At 42.2% G+C, this 12,111-nt stretch overlaps 1 protein-coding gene across 11 annotated transcripts in view; it reads right to left on the bottom strand.

Annotated features, from left to right (window-relative positions):
- The window catches only part of EYA4 (EYA transcriptional coactivator and phosphatase 4), a 140,773-nt gene extending 128,894 nt beyond the window's left edge, over window positions 1–11,879 (bottom strand). For 4 of the 11 annotated variants that reach the window (XM_042017006.1, XM_042017011.1, XM_042017016.1 and 1 more), the window contains exon 1: window positions 11,545–11,877. The gene's annotated coding sequence lies outside the window, so the exon portion shown is untranslated. Of the gene's footprint in view, window positions 1–9,676; window positions 10,222–11,544 lie in introns of those variants that run through there. The other 7 variants (XM_042017010.1, XM_042017008.1, XM_042017014.1 and 4 more) reach the window with 4 other exon arrangements.
- Window positions 11,880–12,111: the final 232 nt, after the last annotated feature.

Genomic DNA, 12,111 nt, shown 5'->3' with positions numbered 1-12,111 from the left:
CATCAAGCCGCAACACACTGAAAACTCCTCAAAGTTCAGATCAAATTATTGACTTTCATGCAAGTCACTATACACTTGTTAGACACAGTCTTGCAATTTCTGCATGGTCTTCAATGAATATTTGTATAATTGTCAGTTCTGCGTAATTTTCTTCCTTGAACTGAGTTTGCTGGAGGGTGGCATTGCTTGTGTAGCATTTGTGGACATTTTATTCAAGAAAAATTAAGATGGTATTCCCACTCTGCATCAGGTACTTCCAACTTAGAAACAAGTCACACCACCACAAAACCATTTGGTACCAATCAAAAACAGGCACCAAGACAAACAAAGCAGAGCAACACAGACCATGATGTCCCTGCATCAGTTAGGTACATAAACCAGGTAGGAAACTAAAAGTGTCCATGACAATAGATCTGCCTGCTGTCCCATTACCATTATGCAACACAAAAAAAATGGGGAAAACAGAAAGGCTTCCTGGCAAATGGCAAACACCTGTAAGCACTGGATCTCATTTACTTTAGGTAGAAGAACAGGGTGCAGCATTTATCTCTTGCAACTCTGGCTACCAACTTTATAGATACTCAAATGTGAACTAAAACTGATTCCCCTACTCTTCCTACCCCTCCCATCCCATACCTGTGCAATGAATAAGAAGGATTAAATTTAAGAATATAGAATTATAAACTCAGCAATACCTCCCTTATCCTAGCACTGTGAAATTGTCAAGATTGAGACCAGAGCTACAAATCCACTGACGCTTAGGGGCTTCCCAACTGTACAAGACCTCATCACTCATGCTTAGAGAAGGCATGCAGCTACACAGACTTCATCTATCTCATTCCAAATTAATCAGTTACAGAATTTTCCAGATAGAAATGAATAAAACAAATTCTGAGACTTCTGTCCTTGATTTATAAACAAGTCTGATCTAGAATCCCACTGTGTTCCCCTAAAAATAAAGAGAAAATAAAGGTGGTTTACAGGGAAAAGAAACAAAACCCAAACAAGTAACGCAAAGATGACACAGATAGAAGCATACTCTGCTAAGATTTTTTATTAAAATTTTGTTTTCCTACTAGCTGGCCATTTCAATGTTTTAAACAATTAGATTTTTTTTTAGGGGGAACAATTTTGGGTTTTACTACATGTGATTTGGTATTTTGGTTGACTTCTGAGACAATTATTCTCTCTTTTTTTGTAGAAATAGCTGTAAATAAAACAAATAAAACATTTCAATTCTTTATAAACATGCCACTGAAAACAGAAAGAAAAAGGCTATACTTTGTTAGCCAGAGTATTTAAAAACACACTGTCAACTTGAAAATATTATTTATTTTTCCCTCTCCCCAAAAAAGCATGTCAAATTTACCTTTTATACACAAAAAGCCCCCTCAAAAACCTTGTGACACAAAACTAGTATAAAATAACAAAAAAAAAGCTATTTCTAAAACAGAAACATTCTAGAATTTAGGAGAACCTAAAAATGAGCATATCCACAAGGTAAAAGAAAGCAGCAGTTTTACAAGGCTGAAAAACTTGATGCAAAGAACCCAGCCACATGGATTCATGAAAGCTGTGACAGCACAGTACCTTTGATCCTATTTGCTTTAAAAACCATGCCACAGTTTGAAGAGTGTATTCAACAGTATGAGGATGCCATGAGAGTTACTGTAGAAGTTCAGATACTCCCTAGGATTACTAGAAACATCCTGGTGAAGGAGGAAGTTCGCAGCATGCCCATCCTTTTTACGTGTGAGAGTCATTGTCCAGTAGCTGTTATTCCTGTTACTGCCAAATGTCTCACATGAAATTCTTGAATGGAACATTTTGAAATGTCAGAAAGAAACACAAAGTTAACCAACCCAAAAGAAGCCTGGGCACTTTGGTTCTGGTTTGGTAGAAGAAATGAAATGTTATTAACTAAATTTGACAGTAACCCCTAAATATTGCATTTGAGAAAGTGTTATTTTTTCATTCCATGAACAATGGGAAACAAAAAGTGTGAATGCAGAACTGTCCCAGAATATGGAACTCCTTCTGGTGCCAGCATGCAGCTTGGGTGGCTTCTGACAGAACAGAATGACAATTATTACTCACCAAACCTAACACTGCTGCACCCCAGCCATCAAGTCAAACTGAAACCATCAGAACACAATGACTGAAAAGTAGAAAATTTTCCATGTACCATCTTTGTCCAGCACAAATGCAAAACGCCATACCAGATGTCCTGTGTAATCTACATTTTTTATGCTGATCCTCACATGAGCTGTCTGCACTCATTTCAGCTCCTGGCCCACCAGCAGTCCTCATAGGTAACTGAAATGTTGTGACATCTGTGGAACAGCTCGCAATCCTACAGGCAAATCTCTTTTACTCTGAGCCCGCAGTAAGTGTGCCACACAAAGTAATTGTGAAAAACAGCTATTCTCAGATTTTAACTAAAACTACTGTTTTGACAGTGCATCCTTTACCACATTTCCCCATTTAGATATTTATTAGCTGTGCTCAAACTATGTTAGATTCTCCTTTGATCAACTAAAATTTGTTAATCCCCTGGAAGAAACATTTTCCAATTGTTTAATTACTCCTCTGGTCTTAAATATGAAACCTCCAATTTTTCAAACTACTTTTCTAAAGCTAAGAAAGGGTACAGCTTTACAGTAGTAGCTGCACCTGTACTACCTACACAGATAATGTAACCCCTCCTACTCTGCTGAGTACTTAGTTTAAGTTAGTACTCCTTTTTTTGGCTACAATACCATCATTATTATTCGCTATGGCCTCCATTTGTTTGGGGTTTTTTTAAATAAACTGCTGGCTTGTAGGGAAGTACATACTGTTTGCTTGCTTTCAGTTTGCTCAACGAGCCAGACTACTCTCATCAATCTGCACTCCTCATTATTTACCCACCCCTCAGTCTTTGTAGTAGCAGTACTTCAGGCATTACAGCCTAACAACAGAAGTATAAGGAAGTTTGTAAGAAGAAAAATATCTTTTATTGGGTCAGCAATTGTTCTAATCAAGGGTATTACTTCTTGTCGAACTTACTAATCTTGTGTCACCAGTAAAATAATAAATAGGTTTTGATTTGATGATTGCCCCATGAAAAATTCTTTGTAATAGCATGCTTTTTAAAGACTTGTTAACAAGTAACTATTTGTGAAATCTATGCTTTATTTTGCTGCTTAATCCATTTCATTTGTGCCAAGTTGATTTTGTATCCTTCAACTTTATTAATCAAAAAGTCATGTCAACTCAAGATAGACTTACAGAACTTTATTACATCACTACGCTTATCTTTGGAAATCAAACTTGTACTCACATCAAAAATAATATTGCTGGTTTGGCTTGCCTGAGTGTTCATAAACCCGTGATGCGGAATAGTGTGCATATTCCAGTGTTATATGGGAACAACATAAAAAAAGTCATTTGGAATGTGATAGCCTGTAAGTTAATACTTTGTGACAGTGGAGACTAATAAAAAATAGTTGCCATAAATTAAGCACTTGTCTACAGTGACAGCTATGTAATGGCCACTTCTGAGAAATTATTGCACTTCTTTCCCCGGGAATAGTGATAAAAGAATGCAGCCTGTCACGAGTGCTGCAGCCCTTGGCAGTGACGTCCTATTTCTACTGGGGTTATGCTCCTCCTGTTCCCTGCAAGCCCACATTTTGGACAGCAGTGCAAAGATCTGGAAAAGTTCTGTCATCTGGTATCATGTCTGAACTCCTGCCTTCCTTCAAGAAAATCACAGCTGTCCCCTCCAAAGGCCCCAGCACTTTCCCTATTGTTTTAACTTGCACATGTATCTGCAAATTATTTGCAGCTACTTCAGTTTTAGTCAAAAATCCCTGCATCAACACAACCTTTTGATTAAGATCAAGGGATCATTTTTGTAGGCAATGTTTTCATTCTGAAAAATTCCACCTATCCCGCAGACTTGAACCCTGCACTTCAGTTAATAGAGGTGGCAGATTAGGTAACGGAGACTGTGGTTCTGCAGCTATTTCTGCAGCACCGCTGCCAGGCTCAGCAGCACGGGTGCTGCCACTCATTCCGACCTTTGCCTCGTTGCCAGCACAGCTGTTTGTGAACCACAGCAGGAACAGATCCAACTTAAACGAGTGGCCGGCAGAGGCGGGTTAAGGGGCTGCTTTAGAAGCGCTGCCACCAAATGTGAAACCATGGCTTCACACTTTTCTGTCCTCTACCACAGGAAACAGACGGAGGTAGGACTGCAGATAGGGTTAGTCACACATGAGGTTACTTCTTGATGCTTATATGAACCAATATTGCTAGATAATGACGCAAAAAACAGCAAAATGATGGATCTCTTCCTACAGACCTATTATCAAAGTATTCCAGACTAAGTCCTGATTTGACAGCATCTCTCAAACTGCTGTTCCAATCCTGGACTTCCTTCAATGCAGATCTAAGCAAGATCTCAAAAAGCTGGGCGATTTCACAACTATCAGGGAGCAAACTCTTCTATTTCATTTGTTTTATGCCAAAAAAATTGACTGCTCATCTAGCCCTTGCAGAAATCAGACTATCATTTAATCAGAAAATTGGAAAACAAACTGAATCATAGATAACTAGCTACCAGAAGTGACTAGGAAACACATTATCTAGCCATTTCAGCTGAAAACCTCCTGTTGCAGGTGACTCCCAGACATATTGCTGCACAGTGAGCTCAGGATTCAGATGGTACTTTGAGTACAAAAATATTGCTTCTCTGAAGGAGCAATTAACTGAAAAAAGTTAATTTGAACATTATATTAGATCCTTCTACCATACCAGATTAGAATAAACATAAAAAATAGGTGTCTGAGTGGAAAAGTACTTTCATCTTCCCATTTGGAAAATCTGCCACAGTCCCAAATCTTGCCTTGGGGTAACAGGAAATGTTATTTTCAAGACCCTTTCCCAGAATATAATCTCTGCATTTGTGAAAACCTCTATACCATTCAGCCCTATTAGTTGTCAACTTCCCAGTTCTCTGTGTTAAGAAGACCAGAACAGAAATGCTAGGTTGAGTTTGGGTTGTGTTGCTAGAACTTGGTAGAGGAAATGTGCATAATCTCCTTGAGCTGTGCCTGGCTTTGTGAAACCATGTCTATGCTGGGACACTCGGGAGAGCTGGAAGAAGGACCTCACATACAGCGTGATGTCAGGATGCATAAACTGAAGTGTACAGAGGCTGGTGTAGCTGCTCTCTCTTCAGAGTAAGATAAACTTCATTTTCTGTGGAGTTCTGGGAATATACTACAGTAAATAAAAAGAAACATCCAGATGGGTTTTAATACGGTAAACGGACTTCATGCCTTTCTTTGAATAGATTTGGCATTCATGAAATGTCCCTGAATAAGCACAACCTGATTACTCATTTCTTTGAGCAACAAAGTTGCCTTAACAGAATTAAAACAATACAGACAATTAGCAATATTTCTAACTGCATCATTTTCAAGAATACAGTTACTGTAAAAGGCATTTTTGTGGTCATTTATAAAATGCTACAAAAAAAAAAGTTCTAACATATAAATGCCTTGTATGGAGTATAAAAATGCCTTGAAATGGAAGAAAAAAATATATAGTTTGGATGTTTATACTTAACTCCCATTTTTTTCCCTAAGTATTGCAGGATTACTTCTCTCTGCATGTGATCTCACACATATAATACATATTGCAATACCCCACCAAAAAAGCAGACTGAACTAAGAATAGAGGACTAGATACTCATCTGGCATAATGTGAGACCACTCCAGTAATTTCAGCATTCCTACTCCAATTTGCAACAGCTAAGGATCTGGCACAAAACATCAAGTTAAGTTTCCAATTACCTCATGCACCAGCATTGATTTCAACAGTTATATACACACAGTCATAGAGGAGAATTATTTGAAAAATTGCAAACTCAGCTCTGTATTTCTTTTACTTTTATGGTCTAAATCAGACTCTACATGGTATTTTAATTTAAGTTTTTGTGGTTTAATTATATATATTTCAAGAGCAGACTAGTTACTCGCTGATCTACCCAATTTAAAAAAAAAAGGCAGCAATAATTTTTTACGCTTCTGAGAATGTGAACTTGTACTGGGTCATATCACAATAGTAGTTAATTTTAATGCTGCCAAAAAATCTAGTGCATAGTAACTTAAATGCATAAATAAAAAGTTAACAACTATGCAAAAATCAGTCTTCTGTATGTGAATATTTTTCAGGTTGCCTTGGGAGGTCTTTTTTCTAATTTTCTGCTCCAAATTGGTCAAATTTTATAGTCCAGCACAACCCTAGTGCAAAGAGAGTATTCAGTCAGCCCAGACAGACAGAGGTCTTCAGAGACCGCATTTAAATTACATCCAACTGAACTGCCCTCCACTGTAGATCTACGAACATCTACTGAATGAAAAATCATCGTAACAGTGCTTATTTATTTAGGTCTAGGAAAAAGACATAGAGCTCCAAAGGAATTCATGCACAGAAATCCTCCAAACTTCTTTTCAAATCCATGATAATTGCAGCCTAGCTAAAATTCTAGTGTGTAGTACCCAAGCCTAACAGCCTAAGACCAAAAGAGTCTCACTGGTGTAAGGAGTGAGAAGTTCTGAAGATAATCACTAGTCATTATAATATTCCCTTAGAGAAATAAGGAAATTTTAAACATATTGAAAATAAAATGCTTAAACTTTAGTATTCCTCTGACAGCCATTAGCATCTGACATTTTGCTCAAAAGCCTGATAACTAGCCTATATGATCCTGTGACTGAGACTGCCCAGTGATACATTTCAATATAGGATAGTCAATCATCAAAGTAATTTTCACTGTTTAACATTAAAGCAAAAAGGCAGCCAGCTATTCGACACATTTCTCAGGCTTAGAGACAAAAATAAGAAACTGCTGTAAAAGAGTTTTTGCCTTTAAGGTCCCGTATTACAGGCATCCCAAAAGCAATCCTTCTGGCAGCATTGCAAACTACAATGTGGACTAAAAACGTGAGTTTTATTGCCTTTTCAAAAGGATTTTACTATTTATTTGACATATAAGCACTATTCTTATCTGAGCTTTTGCGCTGCAAAATGCATCCAAGTTCCTTTAACCACTTCTGATTTAATGACAGATTTAATAACATTGCAACACAGAAGTGTGGAATTGGCCAAAAAGTTATTTCACAAAAATCTGATTTCTGTACAGCAACATCTAAAATGTCACCTAATACATAGAAGTAAAGCAGAAAGTTTTTAATGTATATTGTAAATCCTGAGGCTTTGATAGGTAAGACATCTACTAGCTTTAAAAGACCATAATTTATTTTTAATAACCATTTTTATTTAATTTTTCAAAGAGTAGCAGTTTATGCCTTCAGTAGAACCATGCCCTGAAATCTCAGGGGTGATAAAAGGGCCATGCCAAAGCTGAAAGGTTTCGAATATCAAACTATACTATTATGTCAGGGTCAGCAAGATCAATTAGCACTTTTCAATGACAGAAAAAGGTTAAGTGGGACATACATTTGCACAATATTCAAATCCAAAAAAGAAAAATAGCACATATTAGGCGTACTTATAAACCTCTGGGTCAGTGACTGAATTTCAACACTCTTCTTCCAGTTGCATACCATAAATGCTGGGTTTTTTTAACACAAAATGTCAAGAAGATGACAGATATATTAGATAGCAGAAATACTATTGGATTCCCAAGTACAAAGGAAAAAACAAAGACATCTGAGTGTTGCTGCTACCAGACTTGGTTTAGCAGTGAACTTTCAAAAAGCTTTAAAAATACTTGACAAGCTCGACATATGTCTGTTAATTTGATGCCCCTGTGTTTGTATTTTTCCTGCAAACCCTGAGAGTACCAAAATGAAACCTAGTGAGCAAATAAACCTATTCCTATGCTTCAACTGAAAAACAAACCTAACCCCACCCCTCAATTTGAAAATAATAATCTGTAAATTAACTCATCCTAAATCTGGGAAAAAAGCAAGTGTACACCTTCTGCAACTAACAATTATCCAGAAACATGCACACAGGAAGTGAAGAAACTTATGTTTCAATTCTTAATGTCACAAGAATACTCACTAGAAGCACAGGTATGTTAGAAGTTAAGTCGACACCTGTTAATTCAAGCGTTGCAGTCATAAACATAGCCTGAACAAAGTAGCTGGTTATGATATCAAATAAAGCCAGCATAAAATCACAATAAAAATCCGAGAGATTAAGAAAACCTAAGGAAAAAGCACCCTGTGCTGAAATCAGTGATTTAGATTAGTATTGCACCGAGTAAGAGCAACGCAAGATTACTTTTCCTCAACGATATATTTCAAAATGTCTCTTTTTTAAGCCTGTTTTTCAAGGAGTGATTTGAAATATTTACTACCAGACAGTACCTAATTTTAGGTTTTAAGTGCTTTAACAGCTCTATGAAATATGATCAGCAGCTGCAATATAGAAGTATGCTGAATAAACGCTCCTTATAAAAAGGGAGACCTGCTCTACCCTGAGTTCATAAAATCCCTACTTTCAAGAAGGAAAAAGATAACACAGAAAAAAAATAATGGCTGTGTCCTAGAGTGTTTAACAGAAATTCCAGGATTTTCTTTTTTTCTTTCTGTGGTAACTTTTGTATTTAAGAGGGTAAAATGCTGTTTAAATTTTAGCACTAGTGGATTGCACACAACATCGTCCAATACTACCACTTCAACAAGGAAACAGACAGGTACCTTCCCTCACCAAATGCCAGTGATTAACATTAATTCTAGGACTTGCATAAGGTTTAAAAGAGTTGCATAAAGTTTAAAGAGTTAAACTTTAACACTTGCATCAGATGCTAAAAATATGCCACATGATACTATCTATAGCTGTATTTCTACAGTTGCCTTGTTTGAAATATTTTAACTGGAAACTTCAATTAACTGAGAACCCACTAGTGCCCTACCCAATACATTGCTTGTTTAGAATTTATTTATTCCATTGACATAATCCATACAGAACAAATTTATGCTGCAAAATGTTGTGAGGCCATTAATAAAGACAAATCCGGCAAGAGTAACCTTCAACTAAATTTATTATCAATACCATCATATACATGTAACAATTAATAACTGCATACAAATTATCTGAACAAAGGTACATAAAAGATGAATCAACCTACTCCACTTTCATTTCTATTAAATTTGGTTGAAGAACATTTGGTAACATAAATACCACAATTTTCAAAAAAAAAGCAAACAGAGCTGTTTCAGATACAGACCAGCTAATGTTAGACGTCAAACAGAGAAAGAATCACCGTGAAGAGAAATGTCAGTCTGTATTTCCACTTTACTCACAGTATGATATATATTGCAAGTATGCAGGCATTTGTTATTTGGCACCATTTTCAGAAATGTTAGGAGAAAAAGTCAGACCCGCAGCAATTTTGCGAAATTTTCCTTTCGAGTGTTAAGGAAATGAAACAAAAAGATATGGCCTGAGCTTTAATGCAAAGTACATGCTTCAAACATCCAACTCTGAGGTCAGACCAGAAAATCTATTTGCCAAACAGAAAAGATGCCGTCTTTGTATAATTCCCTCTAGATCTAAACTGCTGATTAGTTTATCTTAGATACGCTTTCTAGTCTCCGCAAATGCAACACGTAAAACAAAACTTAGAAAACTGTAAATACTGGTTCCTTACTGTTCTAGCATGACTTCATACTTAAACTGGAACCGGCCAAGGCGCTCCCTTGTCTGGTACAGCGTGCCTCCGGGATTTTTGTAAAATACCAGCTATTTCACACCGCCACGCGCGAGCCCAGCGTGTCCCTCCGTGTGCTCGGCTGCAAGCCCTGCCCGCGGGTACGGAGCCGGCAGCACCGCGCCTGCTTGGCTCGGAGCGGCAGTTTCATAAATGTAAATGAAACTTTAGATGCCAACTACCGATTGGCAGCGGCGATGCCGTGGGATCCCTCTCTCCCTTCCCGGCGGAAGGCGCCGCGGGGCTGCACCCCGGGCAGCCCTGTGTCCGGCCGGGTACGGCGCGGACACCCCGCGGCTCGGGGAGAACCGCCGTGTGAAACCCAGATGGCGTTTCTCCGCGGGTATCTGACTTTGGAAGTGTCTGTAATGACAGCAGGAGAAGGAAATTAATGGCTAAGAGCCCACTGGGTTTGAACACGGAGAATCCTGTTACCTCCTCGGGGATCAAGTACGCGCACACACCCGCACGCACGCACACACACAAGGCTTACCCACGTGGAAAAACTTTCTAACCAAAACACAAGTCCCCGCATTGCCGGTGGAAAAGGCGGCGGGACCCCCGCGCCGGGGCTTCCCCGTGCCCCGTCCGCCGGCGCAGCGGGGACCGCGGCGGGGGCGGGGGCGCCGTGGGACGACCCGAAAACGCAACGTTTTGTCTTTAAACCACAAGAAAAACAAGCCGGGGCGGGGGAAGGGAAAGGCAAGAGACATCCCTCAGGGAGAGGAAACGGAGAGGAACAAAAACAACGGGCAGCTCTGTCCCCGCTCCCTTCGGACGCTGGAAAAAGTGACCCCCGGAGCCCCCGCGGCGGCTGCCGGCCAGGAGGCAGTGGGAGGCAGCTTGCCCCGTCCGCCGGCACCCCGACCGCGGCACGGTGGCAGCGCTCCGCCCCGAGGCAGGCGGGCAGCGGAGACTCCCGAGCGCTGCCGGCGCTGGGGCAGCGCGGGGCCGAGGGCGGGCGGCGGAACTGACCGGCTCCTCCGCCGCTGCCGCCCGTGCCTGCGCGTCCCGGCCGGGCTGCCTCGCCCCCGCGCTGACCGGACCCTCGCTGGAGCAACGGGAGTTTCGGAAAGGGACTACCATCCCTGCGTGTTTTCATGCCGCTCTGTCCGGAGGGGACCCCCGCCGCCAGAAATGTTGTTTCCTCCCAGCCCCCGGTCAAGCCGCCGCTGGCCCCGCCGCCGGCCCTCGCAGGGGCAGGCTGTCGGCAGAGCGACCCGGCGGCTAGCAGAGCCCTCTCGCCCACCCCAGGCGGGCCGACAGCCCCCGGCTGCTCGCGGGGCACAGCCCGGGCCCCCCGTTTCCGCCGCACCGGGAGTGGGCGGGAGGCGCAAGCGGGGAACAATGAGACGGCAGCCGTCGCGGCTTGCTCCTGTCTTGGGGCTTACCCCAGCAGCCCCGGTAACACCCAGCCGAAGAGCAGTGAGGGCAAAACGGCAGGGAATGTCACCTGGAGAGAGGCAGAAAGTCTGGCTGGGCGTGGAAAAATCACCCCGTCCGCACGGGAGATCAGTTTGGTTTTTTGCAATTAAACTCGCGTGGAGCTGGCAGTGAAAGCTCATCTCTACCCCGCGATGGACGGCTCCAATGCTCCCTCCCATCATATTTGTTTTACAGCAACTTTGTTGTTGTTGTTGTTGTCATCGAACCGACGCGAAAACAGTCCTAAATAAACGCTAAATACAAGCACACGCACACACCCCCTCCACGAACACATGCACATGAAGCAGGGAACCCGTTTCCTCCACCTCCGAGCAGAAGGGGTGGGAGGGAGACGCAGGGACGGGGAAGTCAGAGACACTCACCTTCTCGCTGCCGGAATCTGCCGCTACCTTTATTTTAGGGCCGCTCCTTATTTATTTATTCTCGTACCTTCTCCGAGCCGAGGCTCCCCTTTTGCACTGTTCCTCTGGCAAAAACAGAACATCCCCTCTAAAAGTCGTCCCCCCCACCCCCCCCTTTTCTCCACACACAAATAAAGAGCAACTCGGAGCAAAACGGGAGGAGAAATTCGGGGCGGGGGGGGGTGGGGGGGAGGTAGATGGAGGAGGAGGCTGGTACGGGAGAAGCCAAACACTCCTCGCACTAGAGTGCAACTAGTTGCTTCTCACTCACAGGAACGTAAAAAGTTTCCCTGGCAAGGGACGGGACTTCCCTAAGAAAAGGTAACCCCCTCCCGCCCTCCCGCCCAAAAAGGCCGTCCCGGGAGCGCGGAGGTAAGGGGCGCGGAGCCGGGAGCCAGCGCAGCCCCGGGCGCCGCTCCGCACTTGTGCCTGGAGCTGCCGCCGGGGCTGCTCCCTGTGCCGGCCCCTCTCGGCACGGCAGCCCCGCTGCCCACCCGCCGCTGCCCCGCTCAGCTCACCGGCACAGCC

The sequence above is a fragment of the Corvus kubaryi genome, unplaced genomic scaffold, assembly GCF_017639235.1.
Source record: "Corvus kubaryi isolate FWS band 111438036 unplaced genomic scaffold, C.kubaryi_AGA036_p1.0 split3-73, whole genome shotgun sequence".
NCBI classification, from domain to species: domain Eukaryota; kingdom Metazoa; phylum Chordata; class Aves; order Passeriformes; family Corvidae; genus Corvus; species Corvus kubaryi.
Note: the sequence above shows the minus strand (reverse complement) of the source record. Positions and strands in the feature narration are given on the sequence as shown.